Source organism: Bos taurus, chromosome 18 (assembly GCF_002263795.3).
Source record: "Bos taurus isolate L1 Dominette 01449 registration number 42190680 breed Hereford chromosome 18, ARS-UCD2.0, whole genome shotgun sequence".
Taxonomy (NCBI): domain Eukaryota; kingdom Metazoa; phylum Chordata; class Mammalia; order Artiodactyla; family Bovidae; genus Bos; species Bos taurus.
Genome location: NC_037345.1, coordinates 42,602,019 through 42,616,995, shown reverse-complemented (window position 1 = coordinate 42,616,995; position 14,977 = coordinate 42,602,019).

The window sequence follows — 14,977 nt, the reverse complement described above, 5'->3', positions numbered from 1 at the left end:
CCTCTATGGTGAAGAAGTTCTCTATGGTGAGGCCCCTGTAATTTGAAGAATTTATCTCCAGGGAAGGTTTGTCCTCTGAACCACATGGAAGAGTGGCAGGCTTGCTTTCCAAACAGGAGATGATCTTTAAAAAGCTGCCTGTTTGATAGATGGAACTACTTAGAATTGAAATTTCTTTTATGATTGGGATAAAATGCATTTTCATCTATCTACTGAATATGTATATTTTTTCTACTGAGAATGGTGTGGTCATTTGCACCAGTCCCCTTTTTTTCCTTTGAGCACTGGGCTCTCCTCAAGAACTCTTTCAAAGGAAAGGACTCTTTATAGTATAAAGTTCAACAGCTAACCTTCTCTGTTCTCATGGGGCTGAGAAAGGTTGGGGTTTGAGATGGGACTTGAAGAATTGAAGGATTTTGATAGTTGGATACCTGGTTGAATGAGTCAAAGGAAATACACCTAGGAAAATCACAATCTCACTTCATGCGTTTAAAGAAATGAGTGAATAAGGGCAAACTATTTTTGGTTTTGGTCTCTGCTGCTAATAACATGTAAAAAACTCTATGAGCACTTACTTATCTAAGAAAGAAGGCATACTGACAAACTTTCAACAAGACAGCTGAGCTTCGCCTTGATTTTCTTCCTTGGACTACTGTCTCGGTCAAGGATGCAGAGAGTTTTGGGACTGGGGGTGGGTGAGTGAAATGACAAGGCTTGGGGGACTTCCAGTTTTCCCCTGTTTTGCCCATGTGTGTGCCTGGGTATGGGTGTGTGAGTGTTGAATCCCAGAGCCCAACCAGCTGGACATATTATGGAGTGTTGCCCACCCCCAGTTGTATGGGGGCAGGTCTGTTTTTAAGTATCCCGGAGCCCCCTTTTCTATGGTGACTGTCTTGTATTTTTCGTGTTTGCAGACAGTGGGATTGGGAATGACTTCACTGTTTGGTTTGGAATTTGGGCCAACTCTGACTCCGTGGTAGACTGGTAGACGGCTAGCGATCACTGCGGCATTTCTGAGGGTGTTGGCAAGGCGATAATGCAATTAGCATCTCCCTCTGTGATGGAGAGTGAGGTGAAGACAAGCTGACTTTTTTGGAACTTGATGATACCTGATAATTAGGGGAAACCCTTAAGGGGAATATATTGGGTTGTTTTAATAATTGCCCCAAATGCATGTGTAGTGAGACCCCCCCCCCCTGCAAACAATGGACAAGGCAGCAACATACATGCCCACCAGTCCCATCCCTTAGGGGTTGGGATGGGCATGACTACTCTGTGTTCTATTTTTAGCACATACGTATAGCTCGGGTGGCTAGAGCCACTGGTGTTGTTTCAGGAAATTTATTTAAAATTCAATTTGTACATGGTGACTTCCAGCACTACTTTTGGGAAGTGTGTTCTGCATTAGCCATAGCAGTTCAGGATTATGGACTCCAAGGGAATATGTATAATTTTTATGCACTATGTTTATTGGCACATTTGTGTTAATAGCCAATAAGATGATATTGCCATCTTAATACGTTGCGAGTCTCTGTGACTCTGAGTGGGGGCCTCTGAGTATCTGACTGAGGGGGAGAAGTGGGCGTGAGGGGCTCGAGGGTATGGGGAATGGTGTTGGAAACCCAAATACTGCCTTGGCAGGTAGTGTCTCTGCAAACGAAAGAGGAACCTATAATTCAGAGTGGGGACCTGGGCTAAATCAGGGGACAGACCACCAAGGAGGCATTGACATGCGTGTACAGCAAAGTGCCCTTCCTTAGGAGAGAGCAATCCCAAAGACATTTAGTTCTCAATTAAATAAAGCCGCATCCTCCTGACTTTCTTCCAGCGACACTTCTCCTCCTGGGAGCCAGGAGCTTGCTTTTTGTAGTGAATTTACAGTGGCTTCTGGACAGATAACAAGAAATCACATGGCCGACTCTCCAACTTTGGTCTGGCTGCTTGCTGGATTTCCTGCGATGATGTTCTGAGGAGTTTACCACTCATATGGCACCAAGAAACAGTGTAAAGCTATAGATATAGATATAGATATTCAATGCAAACATCACATAGTGCAAACCATGTTCATTGGAAAATTAAAAAAAAAAAAACCAAAACAGGGCACAAGCATTTTCTGCTCTTTGGACTGTGGATTGGCAATGAAGTCTCTGTCTCTACAGGCAGCCAATAGAAATTTGGGGCTTGAAAACTGGTGTGGAAGTTACCACCTTTCTGAAGCATCAGAGCCAAACCACAGCAGTTATGCGGGTTATGAATAATTTTACCTACACTGCCCAGGGCCTGTTGTGATTCCCTTTTATACCAAGTTAGGTGATCTGATTGCATTAAAATGTGGGGAAGTAATTGGCAGCTTCTGTGAAGTCTGGTGGAAGAGAGATGCTGTCAGGCAGGGCAGCTTCAGAGGCTTCCCAGGTGGTACTAGTGGTAAAGAACTCGCCTGCAGTGTAGGAGACATGAGAGATGCAGGTTCGATCCCTGGGTCAGGAAGATCCCCTGGAAGAGGACATAGCAACCCACTCCAGTTTTCTTGCCTGGAGACTCCCATGGATAGAGGAGCCTGGTGGGATACAGTCCATGGGGTCATAAAGAGTTGGATACGATTGAGGCATCTTAGCACAGCACAGCACAGAGCAGCTCAGGGCCTCCCGTCCCTGGAAAGGCATGGAGTTCTGTGGCCAGGACATGACTGAGTCCATAACTTACTGGGTCAGACGACCTTCCATCAGTGTCTTGCCTGCACTGAACCCTGTGTAGATAGCATATCTATGCTGTTAACGACCACTTCATTACTTACAGCACTGAGCATGACACACAGTAGGACCTCAGCAAAGATTTGTAGAATCTTGGCGGGGACTGTAGGGAAACACCCTCTGCAACCCTGAAATCACATGGGCTGCCCTCCCACCTCAGGACTCCAAGGATAACGTCTGCTCTGCCCCGGCTCCTGCCCCCACCCCAATCAAGACATATTCGCCCAGAGCCTGTCCCTTCTCCTGTGTGCTGTTGGGCTGGAAAGAAAGCCAATAAGCTACTTCTGCCGAAGGTGATCCCTCTTCTCAGGGAGAATCTGCATCTTTTTTACTTTTTTAAAAATGATTTAATTAATTAGTTAATTTTTGGCCATGTTGGGTCATCGTTGCTGCACACAGGCTTTCTCTAGTTGCAGATGAGATGGGGCTACTCTTTAGTTGCCGTGGGCTTCTCCTGTTGCAGAGCGTGAGCTCTAGGGTACACGGGCTTCTGTAGTTGCAGTTGCTGGCTCTAGAGCGCAGGCTCAGGAGTTGTGGTGCAGGAGCCTAGTTACTCCACAGCATGTGGGGTCTTCCTAGATCAGGGGTCGAACCCACATCTCCTGTGCTGGCAGGTGGAGTCTTCACCTCTGAGCCACCGGGGAAGGCTAAATCTGCGTCTTAATAAAAGAGGCTTGAAGACCAAGCTCCTTTCAGCCAAGAACAGGTGATGGTGATAATCTGGGTGGGAGATCTAGCTCTATCTGGCACTATTTTGTAAACCTCACCTTGTCACTATAAAAATGATCATCTAATTTTCATCTGGAATTTTATGGTTTTATCTTGCCACATTTGAATCTGCCTAGGATTATTTTTTTCATGATGGTGTTGAGTATGGTAAGAGATGCATTTTATTTTTTCCAAATAGCCCATCTATGGTGATGTTATTGTTGGGTCTGTCCTGCTGTGAAGTTCATGGCTCCCACCCTGGTGGTCACCTCTCTCCCCATTGCACACAGAGAAGCTGAGATGGCAAAGAAACTGTCCCGGTTAAGAGAATGAGCTTTGGAGCCTGTGAGATCTGGGTTTGGATTCAAGCTCCATAACCAACCCCCTGGGCAGTGGGATGACTTACCTACCTTTTCTGAGCCGAGGCCTCCTGGTCAGGAAGCGGGGTTGGCACTGTGCTGCCTGACTGGGGTGAGGCCAAGATGAGATGTTGGATGCACAGTGGGTGTCCCCATACTGGCTGGACCCAGATCCTCAGTGAATGTGGATTCCTGCTATTACTGATCCCTCTGTATTTTCACTGATTCCCTTGAAAAACCGACTGTGGGACTTCCATGGCCATTATCCTCCATTTCATCTCCTATCTTCCTGAACTTATCACCTCCCCCAAACTGGCTCTTCTTCCCCACGTTTATACCAACCACCCAGGCATCCAAGGAAGAAAATAAATCATCTTGTCTCTTCCTTCTGGTCCCACCTGCCATTTCCAGTCCATCATGGCACCCATGGGAGCGACAAGAAGCGTGGTTTTAGAATCAGTCTCTCCCCACTGCTAAACCAGCCTTTCTCTGCCCAGCTTCTAGGCTGGGCTCTGGCTGCTCCAGACAAACACACTCCCCACCTGCACAAGATGTCTTCATCGACCTGCTCATTTCGCCAGAAGGTCTTCATCTCGTGTGTCTGTTTAACCCCAGGTCTCATGACGCTGCCTCTTAGACAGGATTCCCTCATTTTCCTCCTTTACCTCTGACCCTTGGTTTATGCTTCTGTTCCTGCTCCCTGATCGCCTGCACCCGCTGCAGGTGGGGTCCCTGCAGGTGGGGCTGGACACGCCACACACCTGAGCACGGTACCTGGAACGGGTGTATTGGCTATAATAGCCATAAGGATAACTTCCATGTTCGAGGTCCTGAGGATGTAGCAGAACCAAGGTTCTGATCTGGGATGGACTCGTTCAGACCCTGACTGCCACTGATTTCCATGGGTGTGGGCTCCCATCGTGCTGGTCAGAGTGTGGAAGACAAGGAATAGTCCTGATGGTAATAACCATCCGTTGATCACCAAGCACATGTCCAGGCACTGTGCTTAGCATATGCTACGGAAGAGTCACTTTTGTACCCATTGTCCGTATAGGATATGCAGGCTGCAGGGCCAGAGGTAGTGGACGAGTAGGAGGGAAGCGTGTGGAGGTGGAGACAGAAGAGCTGGAAAAGTGATTGTCGCACCTCCCTGCAAATCCCCCTTCTCACCGAGTAACTGCACGTGGACGGCTCCGTGTCTGCCACTTGTCTTTCCCACGATCTCCCTGTCCTGTTTGGCTGTGACGGGCGGAGCTCAGAGTCCAGAGCTTGGACAGCCAGAAGGAGAGGCCGGAGGTGAGATATCACGGCCACTCTCCCCATCGCCACTGGCAGCTATAATCTTGGAGATGCTCCAAATTTTTCCCTTTTAAAAAAAATTTCCAATTTCATAACTCTCCTTAGGTGTTTTGTTTCGTTTTTTTTTTTAGACCCCATAGTGTTTGCAACAACCGTTATGGCTCTATTATGATAATACAAGAAAGTTACATTATGAAATAAATGCATTTTAAGGTTTTTCCCTGGCAACATAATGTAAGGATCATTCTGCATGTTGGTACTAAAGAATCAAAAACAGTTTAGTCAGTGGATGTGAACACTGTTTCTTGTCATCCAGTTAATGGATCTACTGTACTATTTGTGTTCCTTCCAGCCCTGCTGCCGTACATCAATGAAAAATTATGTTTTTTTCCTCCGTGCTACAACACCCGTCATCTTTATAGGCAACGCATTCCCCTTCAAGTCGTGGAGTGTAAAATGCCTACCATTTCTCTGCCCCTTTCCCTCCCCGTCATTTACCTGGTTCTCGGAAATCGAGGGTCAGTGCCTTCTCTTATTAATGTTCTGTGTAATAGAAATCAGTGCACTCGTGTTACTCACGTGGAACCTGGGCAAACAGTGGCTGTTAGTGTGCAAAGGGCAGACAGGAAGCCTGGCTTTATTTTTTTAACCTTCTTTGTTTACTGGATCTCGACAGTCAATCACAAGCTCTCCCTGCATTTAAAGCAGCTCTGCCTGCCTCCAGAAAGAGCTACCAGCTGAGGATCCACTTGCCGTTAATACCCAGGGAGCCAGATGCCAGCCTCATTTCAGAAGGACTCATAAAGTCCTGGCCTTGCCTCTCTGAAAAAAATTTACTCCCCCAACCAGCAAAGTTTGGGTCCAGGATGATCTGGCTAGGCCCAGGAGGACCTCATTGGAAAGAGAACTGTTTCTCCAAGGTCACATTCTTTTAGGGTGATGCAACAGTGGGGATCACTATGGCCAACTTTGTCCTCCTCACTGTGCTGAGATCTATGGCCAACATCTGCCCCAGGACTGCAAACCAGACACTTGCCAGGGCCAGACGGGAGGCTGACACCTGGGGAGTGGGCTGGAAGGGCCAGCGTTACTCCAGTCCATGTTGCCAGGTGGGGATGTGACCCAGGATCCTCAGGTGTTCCATAGTTTACACAGAAGTGGTGGCCCAGATACTACAAAAGTTACAACCTTCTGAATTTTAAGTGTTGCGTAAAGTGAAAAAAATAATTGGTGTCAAACCATACTGGACCATGGACTTGTGGCTTTCCACTCTCTGACGTCTCCCACATCTGGTACTTGCTGTGCTACCCCAGTCTTGGTTTCACGGCAGGGTATGGGGATAATATTGTCTGGACAGCATCTCATCTAACCTGCCTTGAATGGGTTCCTGTAGCTTTGGAGCAGTCTGGGGTTGAGCAGCAGGAAGTGTCTGAGTTGCCAAGGTGGCGGGGGTGGGGGTGGGGGTAGGGGTGGATTCCCATGACAGCAGTGCCACGAGGAGGGATGAGCAGGTCCACCTGGGCACCTCACTGGCCTCCAGCTGCAGAGTCTAGTTCTGTGTCAACATCCTGCCAAGCAGTGGCTTCCCAAACCCAGGCTTGGTGGTGGGGGACGGGGGGTTGGGTAGGGGGTCGGTGCTTGGGGAATAATCAGAGCCTAGTTGAGCCCTGGGTGAGAGATATTTTGAAATTCAGAGAGGGGAGATTTGGGGGCATCTCACCTGACATTCTGTGTATCCCTGGAATCTCTGATGGGATGCTGCTGGGACTGGGTCTGTGGCGTGGTTTCTTGTCCTTGTCTGACCATGTGAGCCTGTGGCTCTCTCCCCCAACTATATCCTAGATCCTTAAGGGCAGGAACCAGAGCTTTGAAAATTTTTCTTTCTTGTTCAGTGTCTCACCTTAGGCTCTACATCAGTATAAACAGCTACTTTCCTGGGAAGGCACGTGCTGATGAGCTGCTGGCTTTAGAAAGCGAGGAAAGAGAGGGGAGAGTTAGAGAGATTGGCCCTTCCAGGGTGGGTGCGTGGAACAAGGGGCAGCTCATTTCCAAGGTGAGAGGTGATGTCTGCCTGTGGAGAGGACGGCAGGTGGCATTCAAGGTCCTGAGAAGATCCCACCGAGCAGTATCCCTCTTGGTTCACCGGGCTGCAGGCAGCAAACAGAACCATCTGAAAAGCAATATCCTGTTACAGAGAGAGACAGCTGTAATCTGCGGGCACAGTGGCTCCAGGCTCACCCAGCCAGCCTCGGGGCCACCAGCGCTGCCTCTCAGGTGCTGCCAAGTCCGACTCTGCTGCTGTGTCCGCTTTTTTGAAGTTGACCTGGAGTGAGAGGGCGGCTGGACCGAGGCCCAGCGTGTCCGGGTGGCAGGCTCCAGGGACAGTGGCTCCCGTCCTAGGGGCCCATGTGGACGCCGGAGGGGCTGGCCCTGCAAGTGCAGGTAGTGGGGGCAGCAGAGCTGTCATCTGGGCCGATGGATAGGAGAGTCTGATGCTGAGCCCGCAGGGTCCGGGTGGAGTCCTGGAGCACGGTGGCCTGTCCCATCTCCATGGCCTCTGCTTCCACAGCTGATGTAAGTGGCTGTGTGGCCAGGATATGCTGATGGTAGCAGTGCTCAGCCGCTGATGACCACATGGGGCCTGGCCCACTGTCTTTCTCCGGAACACTGAGCAGCACTTCTGGGTGCAGGCTTTCCCCTTGCCAGCTCCCAGTGCATCAGAGGTGGACTCAGAGAGGGTCCTGGCAGCGAGAGCCCTGATGCCCGAGGCACGGGATGATATGTCCCCAGAGTCTAGACCTCACGCCATAGCCCTTCCCACTCATACATCCTTGGAATGTTGTGGGACTCCTTGGAAACGGTCATCATCTTTTCCCCAAACTCTATTTTCCTTTTCTGTCCGTGTGTGGCATCCTCTCTTGTGAGGCCCCTGCTCTGCCTTCTGATCCTTCACGAGATATTTGGAAGTTTAGGAAGGAGGGGTTTGGGGAATCTTACCTAGCATTCTGACATCCCTGGAATTCCAGAAGAAAAGATGCTTCTGAGCGTGGACCTGCGGTTCGGCTTCTGGCTTTGCTTGACTGTGCCATCTCACGGCTCTCCTTCCCTGCTCTATTCTGGGGTCCCTAAGGATAGGAACCAGGGCTTGCTTTGTTTTCCTGTCACTCTCTGATTCCCTCCCCTTTCTGATCTCTTCCCCTCCAAGTGCCCGGCCAGCCTCATCATCTACACTTGTCTTCCTTAGCTGGAAACAGGAGCTGTCGCCGCCCTTCCCTACCTGCTCTGCAGACACGTGACGTGGCCCTTGAGGAGGGTCCCACGTCCAAGTGATGCCGTAGGGAGTCTCAGGGCAGGGGTGAAGGGGGAAGGGCCCCCACACCTGCATCGACCTTCCCGTGCCCTGCCTGGGACAGACTTGCTGTCTGTCCTCGGAGACTTGTGTGTCGCATGCCTGGCTGGCCTGGCTGGATCCCTTGGTTGGAGCTTTTCCAGACTGAAACTGTCTCTCGCCACCCCCAGAGGCTCTGTTCATCTGAGCGAGGCCTTGGTCAGCAGCACGGAGTGTTTCAGCTTCATCTTCTGAATCCGGGGTGAACTGCTCTTCCTGATAAGCCTGGAGCTGAGCAGAAACCTCGCTTCTTGGTAGTTTTTCTGGTGAGGCTTCTTTAAGCTGAGCATGAGGCCTCTGAAGAGGGAAGGCTGCCATGTCTGCTGCCTGAGGGACACACAGACAGCTCCCCAAACCCCGACACCCTGCAAGTCAAACCAGCCCTGTAGGAGCCCTTCGAGGGGAACAGGAATGTGGTGTTCTCAGTTGCAGCAGTTGCTGGCTTAACTGGTCTGGGGTGGTGGTTGGGTCCCACCTTGGCCTTGGAGACTTCCTGCCTGGGGAGTCAGAGAGGATTAGGAGTATGCTATTGACCAGTGAGCAAGTTTCTTTCCTTTCAGGAGATTTGCTGTCTGAAGCCTGACTCTGTGTGATCCAAGGCAAATTACTCATCCTCTCTGAGCTTCAGTCTCTTTGCTCCATCAGGGCAAGAAAGCTCCCAGGCTCTATGGGTAGAGTGTGAGCAGCTAGTTTGAGAAAAATAGTGAAATCCACAGTGCTGGTCATCACCAGGATGCCATCACTGTGGGCTCTTGCCAAGGGACTGGTACACTGGAGTTCTTATCATACTTCGCTCAAATGCATCCATCCATCTACCCATCACTCATCCATCCACCCACCTGTCCGTCCATCCATCCATCCATCAACCTAACCATCCATCAGTCTGTCCACCCATTCATCCATCCATTAGTCATTTCATCCATCAGTCGATTCATCCATCCATCCATCTTTCCATTCAATTGTTGATGATGTTAGGCACTACACAGGGCTGCAAAGATGACCACATCAGTGTCCCAGCCTTCAGAAGGCAGGACTCACAATGATGTGCTTGTTTCGCCTGGCTCCCTACTCCTTCTAAATTTGTCAGATGGATGAGACACAAAGTTTACTGTTTGTTACAGCTCAAGGAAAGCATGATGAATGCTGAGCAGAGGGAGAGATCAGGTCTAACTGGAGGGATTGGGAGAGGCTTCAGGAGGTGCCATTTAAGCTGAGCCTTGAAGGCTGCTCCAGGGTGGATGCAGTGATGGTGAGGCAGGAGAGCCTCTGTGTGTTGAGGGGACAGAGATGAGGCTTGATGGGCATCTCTCTTAAGGGTCTTCCCTTAGGGGAGGGGCTGAATTTTGACCTCTTTTCCCACCTTGGTGTCCAGCCTGCCATTGGTGTCCTGTGGGTGTTGTCCCCAGTTTGAGTCTTTGCTCCTGGAAGGCAAACGTTCTCCATGTTGGACAAGGGCAGCTTAAACACAACCACACAGGAAGGGCAGAGAAAGGCCATCTCTGCCCAGACCCTGGAGAGCTGCTTCTGCACCCACGTGGGATTCTCCTGCCATTAGCATGACCACTTCCATAGATTTCAAAGAGTTGGGAGCATCCACACCCAACGGCTCCATGGCTGATGGAAAGAGGGAGAAGTCAGCTGGGGAGTCCATGGGCAGATCAAAGGGTTGGCCTCCTGGGACCACCGTTCCCCAAGCAAGCTTTCGGGAAGCTTGGCCCAACTTAATGAGCGCAGCAGACAAAGTTGTGGGGCTGAGTGATTGGTATGCATTGTTTTGTTTCTTTCATTAATTCCTGCTGCCATTCGGGATGCAGGGATGAACAATAGCAGGGGCCTGTTCAGATCAATACCAGATTGCTGATAGTGCCTATCTGTTCTTGGAGCAGATTATTTGATAAATGGCGTGGTCCATACATTTTGACAGGTGTTCGCCGTACAGCCCAGACCAAGCAGGTTTAGTGGAGCCCCTTCACGGGAAGCCAGGAAAGCAGAGAGAGTATTTCCTTTTTTGGTACAAATCCACATAGAAATTGTTGCTTTTAAGCTATAGATAATGAATTTCTAGCAAGAGAGGGTGGGCGCGGGGGACAGAAAGGATCTGGACTTTACTCCCCCTCTACCAAAGAATTATTTCCCCCACAGCATGGGGTTTAGCTGGGCCCTGGCTTGGATTGTGGCTCTAATAGGGGAGAATGTGAAGAGTTTTATTTTGAAGGCAGGGCAGCCACTGATGGAGTAACTGGTTTACAGGTGGAAGAAGCTACTGTTCCCTGAGCTGTGGATGGGCCCTTGGGGGAACACTGATGGCGGAGGTGGGGCTACAGAGAGTGAGTGGTGCCAGTCTTGGTGGGGCAGGGGCTGAGCAGGGGGCTAAGATTTCACAGATGAGTTCGGGCAGACAGGGCACTGTGTAAGGTCAGAGCTCCTGGACCAAGGAAACTGTGCTGCCGGACGGTTGTCATGTCCAGTGGCTCTGCACCGGGCTAGCACTGGCAATCTCTTGTCAATTCCTTTTGTGGCTTTCTCATTCCTGGGTGTTATGCTCTGCAGTTCAGTCTCAAGGGCTAAGTTTCCAAGCCTGAGAGGTTCGAGTTTCCCCCACCTTTCTTGCTCATTTTGTCCAGGGCCGGCCATACTCCCAGAGTGTTCCCAGTGTCTGGGAGTGAAAAGTGGAGGTACCAAAGGGACGTGGATCAATGACTGATGGATAGACAGAGGGAGGCGGGCAGGTGACACCTGCAGGGCCACATCTGCCCGCACCTCCAGCCCCCACTCCTGGGTCCCAGGGAAGCAAATGGAACTCAGAGCATCCTTGGAGACAGAAGGACATGGTGTGTTGGTGGCAGGGGTGGGGGGGGGGCGGGGGGTCACAGAGAGCAAAGTGCTTCCATGGTGTTGCCGTGTTTGCACTCCCAGCATTCCTGCAACATGGGCTGGGCACTCCCCCTGCCCTGCTGACACTGACTGCTCAGTGGCTGCTGCCTGCGAAGAGGTCCCCTGAGCCTGCCTGCTTGCTCGGCCTCCCAGCTGAATGGTGGCGCATGGACAGCAGCTGGGGAACCAGGATGGACTTTGCCTTCTTAGCTCTGAAATCCATGTGCATGTACTAAGTTGCTTCAGTTGTGTCCAACTCTGCTCCACTATGGACTGTAGCCCTCCAGGCTCCTCTGTCCGTGGGATTCTCCAGGCAAGAACACTGGAGTGCATTGCCATGGGGACCTTCCCCACCCAGGGATCAAACGCGTGTCTCTTACATCCTGCATTGGCAGGCGGGTTCTTTACCCATGGCGCCACCTGGGAAGCCCCTGAAACCCATACTCCCCCTCCAGGGGCAACGTGGAGGCCCTGAGGAGCCATCCTTCTTAGGATGCTGAATCCTTTTCCAAGGACTTATTGCTGAACGAAAGGCAATTACACAGGGGATGGTGACCCTCGCCTCCCAGAGTATGTTGAGGAGGTTGGGGCTGTGATCTATGGAATGTCAGGCGCTGGATTTTAGACTTTGTTTTTAAAAATCTCTAACAACCTCCTAAGGAATGATTTGACATCCTTAAGTTCAACACTGGCACAAAAAAAAGCTTATGGCAAAATTAACATAAATCATTAGCATTAATCATGCAGGGTTATTGATAGCCATACGCAGGCATGTATCACAATCCTGGCCAGGGACTCGGGTCGGGCGATATTTCTTCCAGCTGTCCCGGCCAGCTTTGCCACATATGGTGGTGGAGCTGGCTTTCTTTTCTAATTTTCCTCCTCAGCTTGAGCTGTCAGAGCCACCCCCTGTTCCCATTCCCTTCTTCTCACGCTGGGCACTAACTTCGTTGTCTCCTCTGCCTTTCCTCTCTCTCTTTTTTAGAAGCCAGATTTCTAGTCCGGGTCAGAATCCATCAATGTCCGTGGCTGTCACCCACCATGTGACTAGTGCCAGCAAAATAGCTAGGTGACAATTAACAATGGGTGGCCTACATAGATCAGGTCCAATTTGGTAGCCTTCACTTTTACTTACACATTCATCTCAGAAGCTGAGAAAGACTCCCCTGCCCCTGCTGCCTGGATGCTGGCGTGCCCTTACCTTGCACACACTCCCTCACCAGCCCAAGATGCTGGGGACGGTGGATGGTATAAAAGTCGAACAGAGCAAGGAACGGGCTTTTATAGTCACTGGCAACACTTTGAAACATAACAGCAGGACACATGTTACCTTCGTTGAGAGATGAGGAAGGGAATTCTGTTGGTCTGACCTTGATGTATGTCTCTCCAGTTCAGTTCAGTTCAGTCGCTCAGTTGTGTCCGACTCTTTGCGACCCCATGAATTGCAGCACGCCAGGCCTCCCTGTCCATCATCAACTCCCGGAGTTCACTGAGACTCACGTCCATCGAGTCAGTGATGCCATCCAGCCATCTCATCCTCTGTCATCCCCTTCTCCTCCTGCCCCCAATCCCTCCCAGCATCAGAGTCTTTTCCAATGAGTCAACTCTTTGCATGAGGTGGCCAAAGTACTGGAGTTTCAGCTTTAGCATCATTCCTTCCAAAGAAATCCCAGGGCTGATCTCCTTCAGAATGGACTGGTTGGATCTCCTTGCAGTCCAAGGGACTCTCAAGAGTCTTCTCCAACACTGCAATTGTGGTTGTATTAATGGGAGTATAGTATAGAGAACATTGGAGGTGATGAGAAGGAGCCCTGTCCTACTGTGCTGATCAGATCACACTGAAAATTATTGTGGTCAGTAAAGATTGGGACACGGAGAAGGCAATGGCACCCCACTCCAGTACTCTTGCCTGGAAAATCCCATGGACAGAGGAGCCTGGTAAGCTGCAGTCCATGGGGTCACGAAGAGTCGGACATGACTGAGTGACTTCACTTTCACTTTTCACTTTCATGCATTGGAGGAGAAAATGGCAACCCACTCCAGTGTTCTTGCCTGGAGAATCCCAGGGATGGGGGAGCCTGGTGGGCTGCCGTCTATGGGGTCACACAGAGTCGGACACGACTGAAGTGACTTAGCAGCAGCAGCAGCAAAGATTGGGACAGGTTTAGATATACAGGACCAGGCTTATGTGAGGAGGGAATAGCAACCATTCAGCTCAGAATATACCCACACTGGGAACCATCATTTCTGGCTTTCTGTGTTTGAAGAGCTTCCAGAGGAAGAGGAGGCTGCGAGTGCTGAGCAGCTCAGAGGACTGAGAACTTTAGACAGGTGGCAATGTACCCAGAACAGGGTGCATCAACCCCAAATGGTATTGCTTCCATAGGACTTGGGAAGTGAGTTCTCATCACCAGAGGTTCAACACAGGCTATGTGACCACTTGAAGGAAAGCTTGGGGAGGAAAGAAACGTTAAATTAGGGGTCAGAGTAAATGACATTTAAGCTCCTTTCTACGCAGGCAGAGCTTGAAATTCCATGTTTGTATCCTGATCCGAGTGCTGGAATCAGAGAACAGCAGTGCAGTCTGCCTCTGCCGCTCATTTCGGCTTCCAGGCTGCAGTCTCAGCTGAAGACATGGGCTCCTTGAACACATCTTTCTCCTCCCTCTTTTTGCAAGTCTGGCTTCACACAAGACTGTAGTGGCCTCATAGCCTGTGACCACATTCAGAGAGAGCTATGCAATCCCTTAATGAAAAACTTGAGTGGGGGCATTTAAACATGTTTCTTCCTCATATGCTTCCAGCAGAATTTCAGAGAAGCTAATAAACTTGGTTGGTAGAGGCTTTAATCAGCAATGGATTTGGACAGTTCAAGGCAATAGCATTTCCAAATGTTATAGCCTGGGATGGCCTGAGATTTGGTGAACAAGAATAGAGGTCAACCACAAACAATTAGGGGTGAGTGGTTAGTCCTGAATGGCTATTGGTCCTTGCCACCAGCTCTTGGGAAAACCATGGGCTCCCTGTCCTTGATACTAACACAGCTGCCTTTCTTTGGTGTTATCAGCTCTTGTGGAATGCTTGCTTGGTGTCCAGTCATGTTTAGGTGTTAAAGGGAGGGGTCAGAAAGTCTCTCTGCACTCTAGGACACAGGATTCTAGAAAGAAACTTTCACATTATGGGAATATGGCTTGTCAAGAAAACCACCCACTTTACGCTAGATTAAACAAAAAGGAAAATGTTTTGGTGTTTGTAAGCAAAAAATTCCAAGTCAGTTCTGCTTCAGGTAAGGTTTGATCCAGCAGGTTATAGGATAGCACCAAGGGGCCCCTTGGCATTGGCTTCCTCATCAGTACAATAGTATCTCTCCCTCCCAATAGCTCTAAACACTTCCTTTGATGAATACAAATGTTTCTGACATCAAAAGCTTTGTATCTATGCATAATCATCAACTACATACCCAGAACTAGGTCATTAATTCCTGTGGTCAGGGTAAAGTCATATGTTCATGGACTTAGGACACTTAGTGTCCAAATTTGGTGCTGCATCTAGGGTAAATCCTACCTAAGCTTCATGACCGAGAATGGAAAGGAGTCCTTC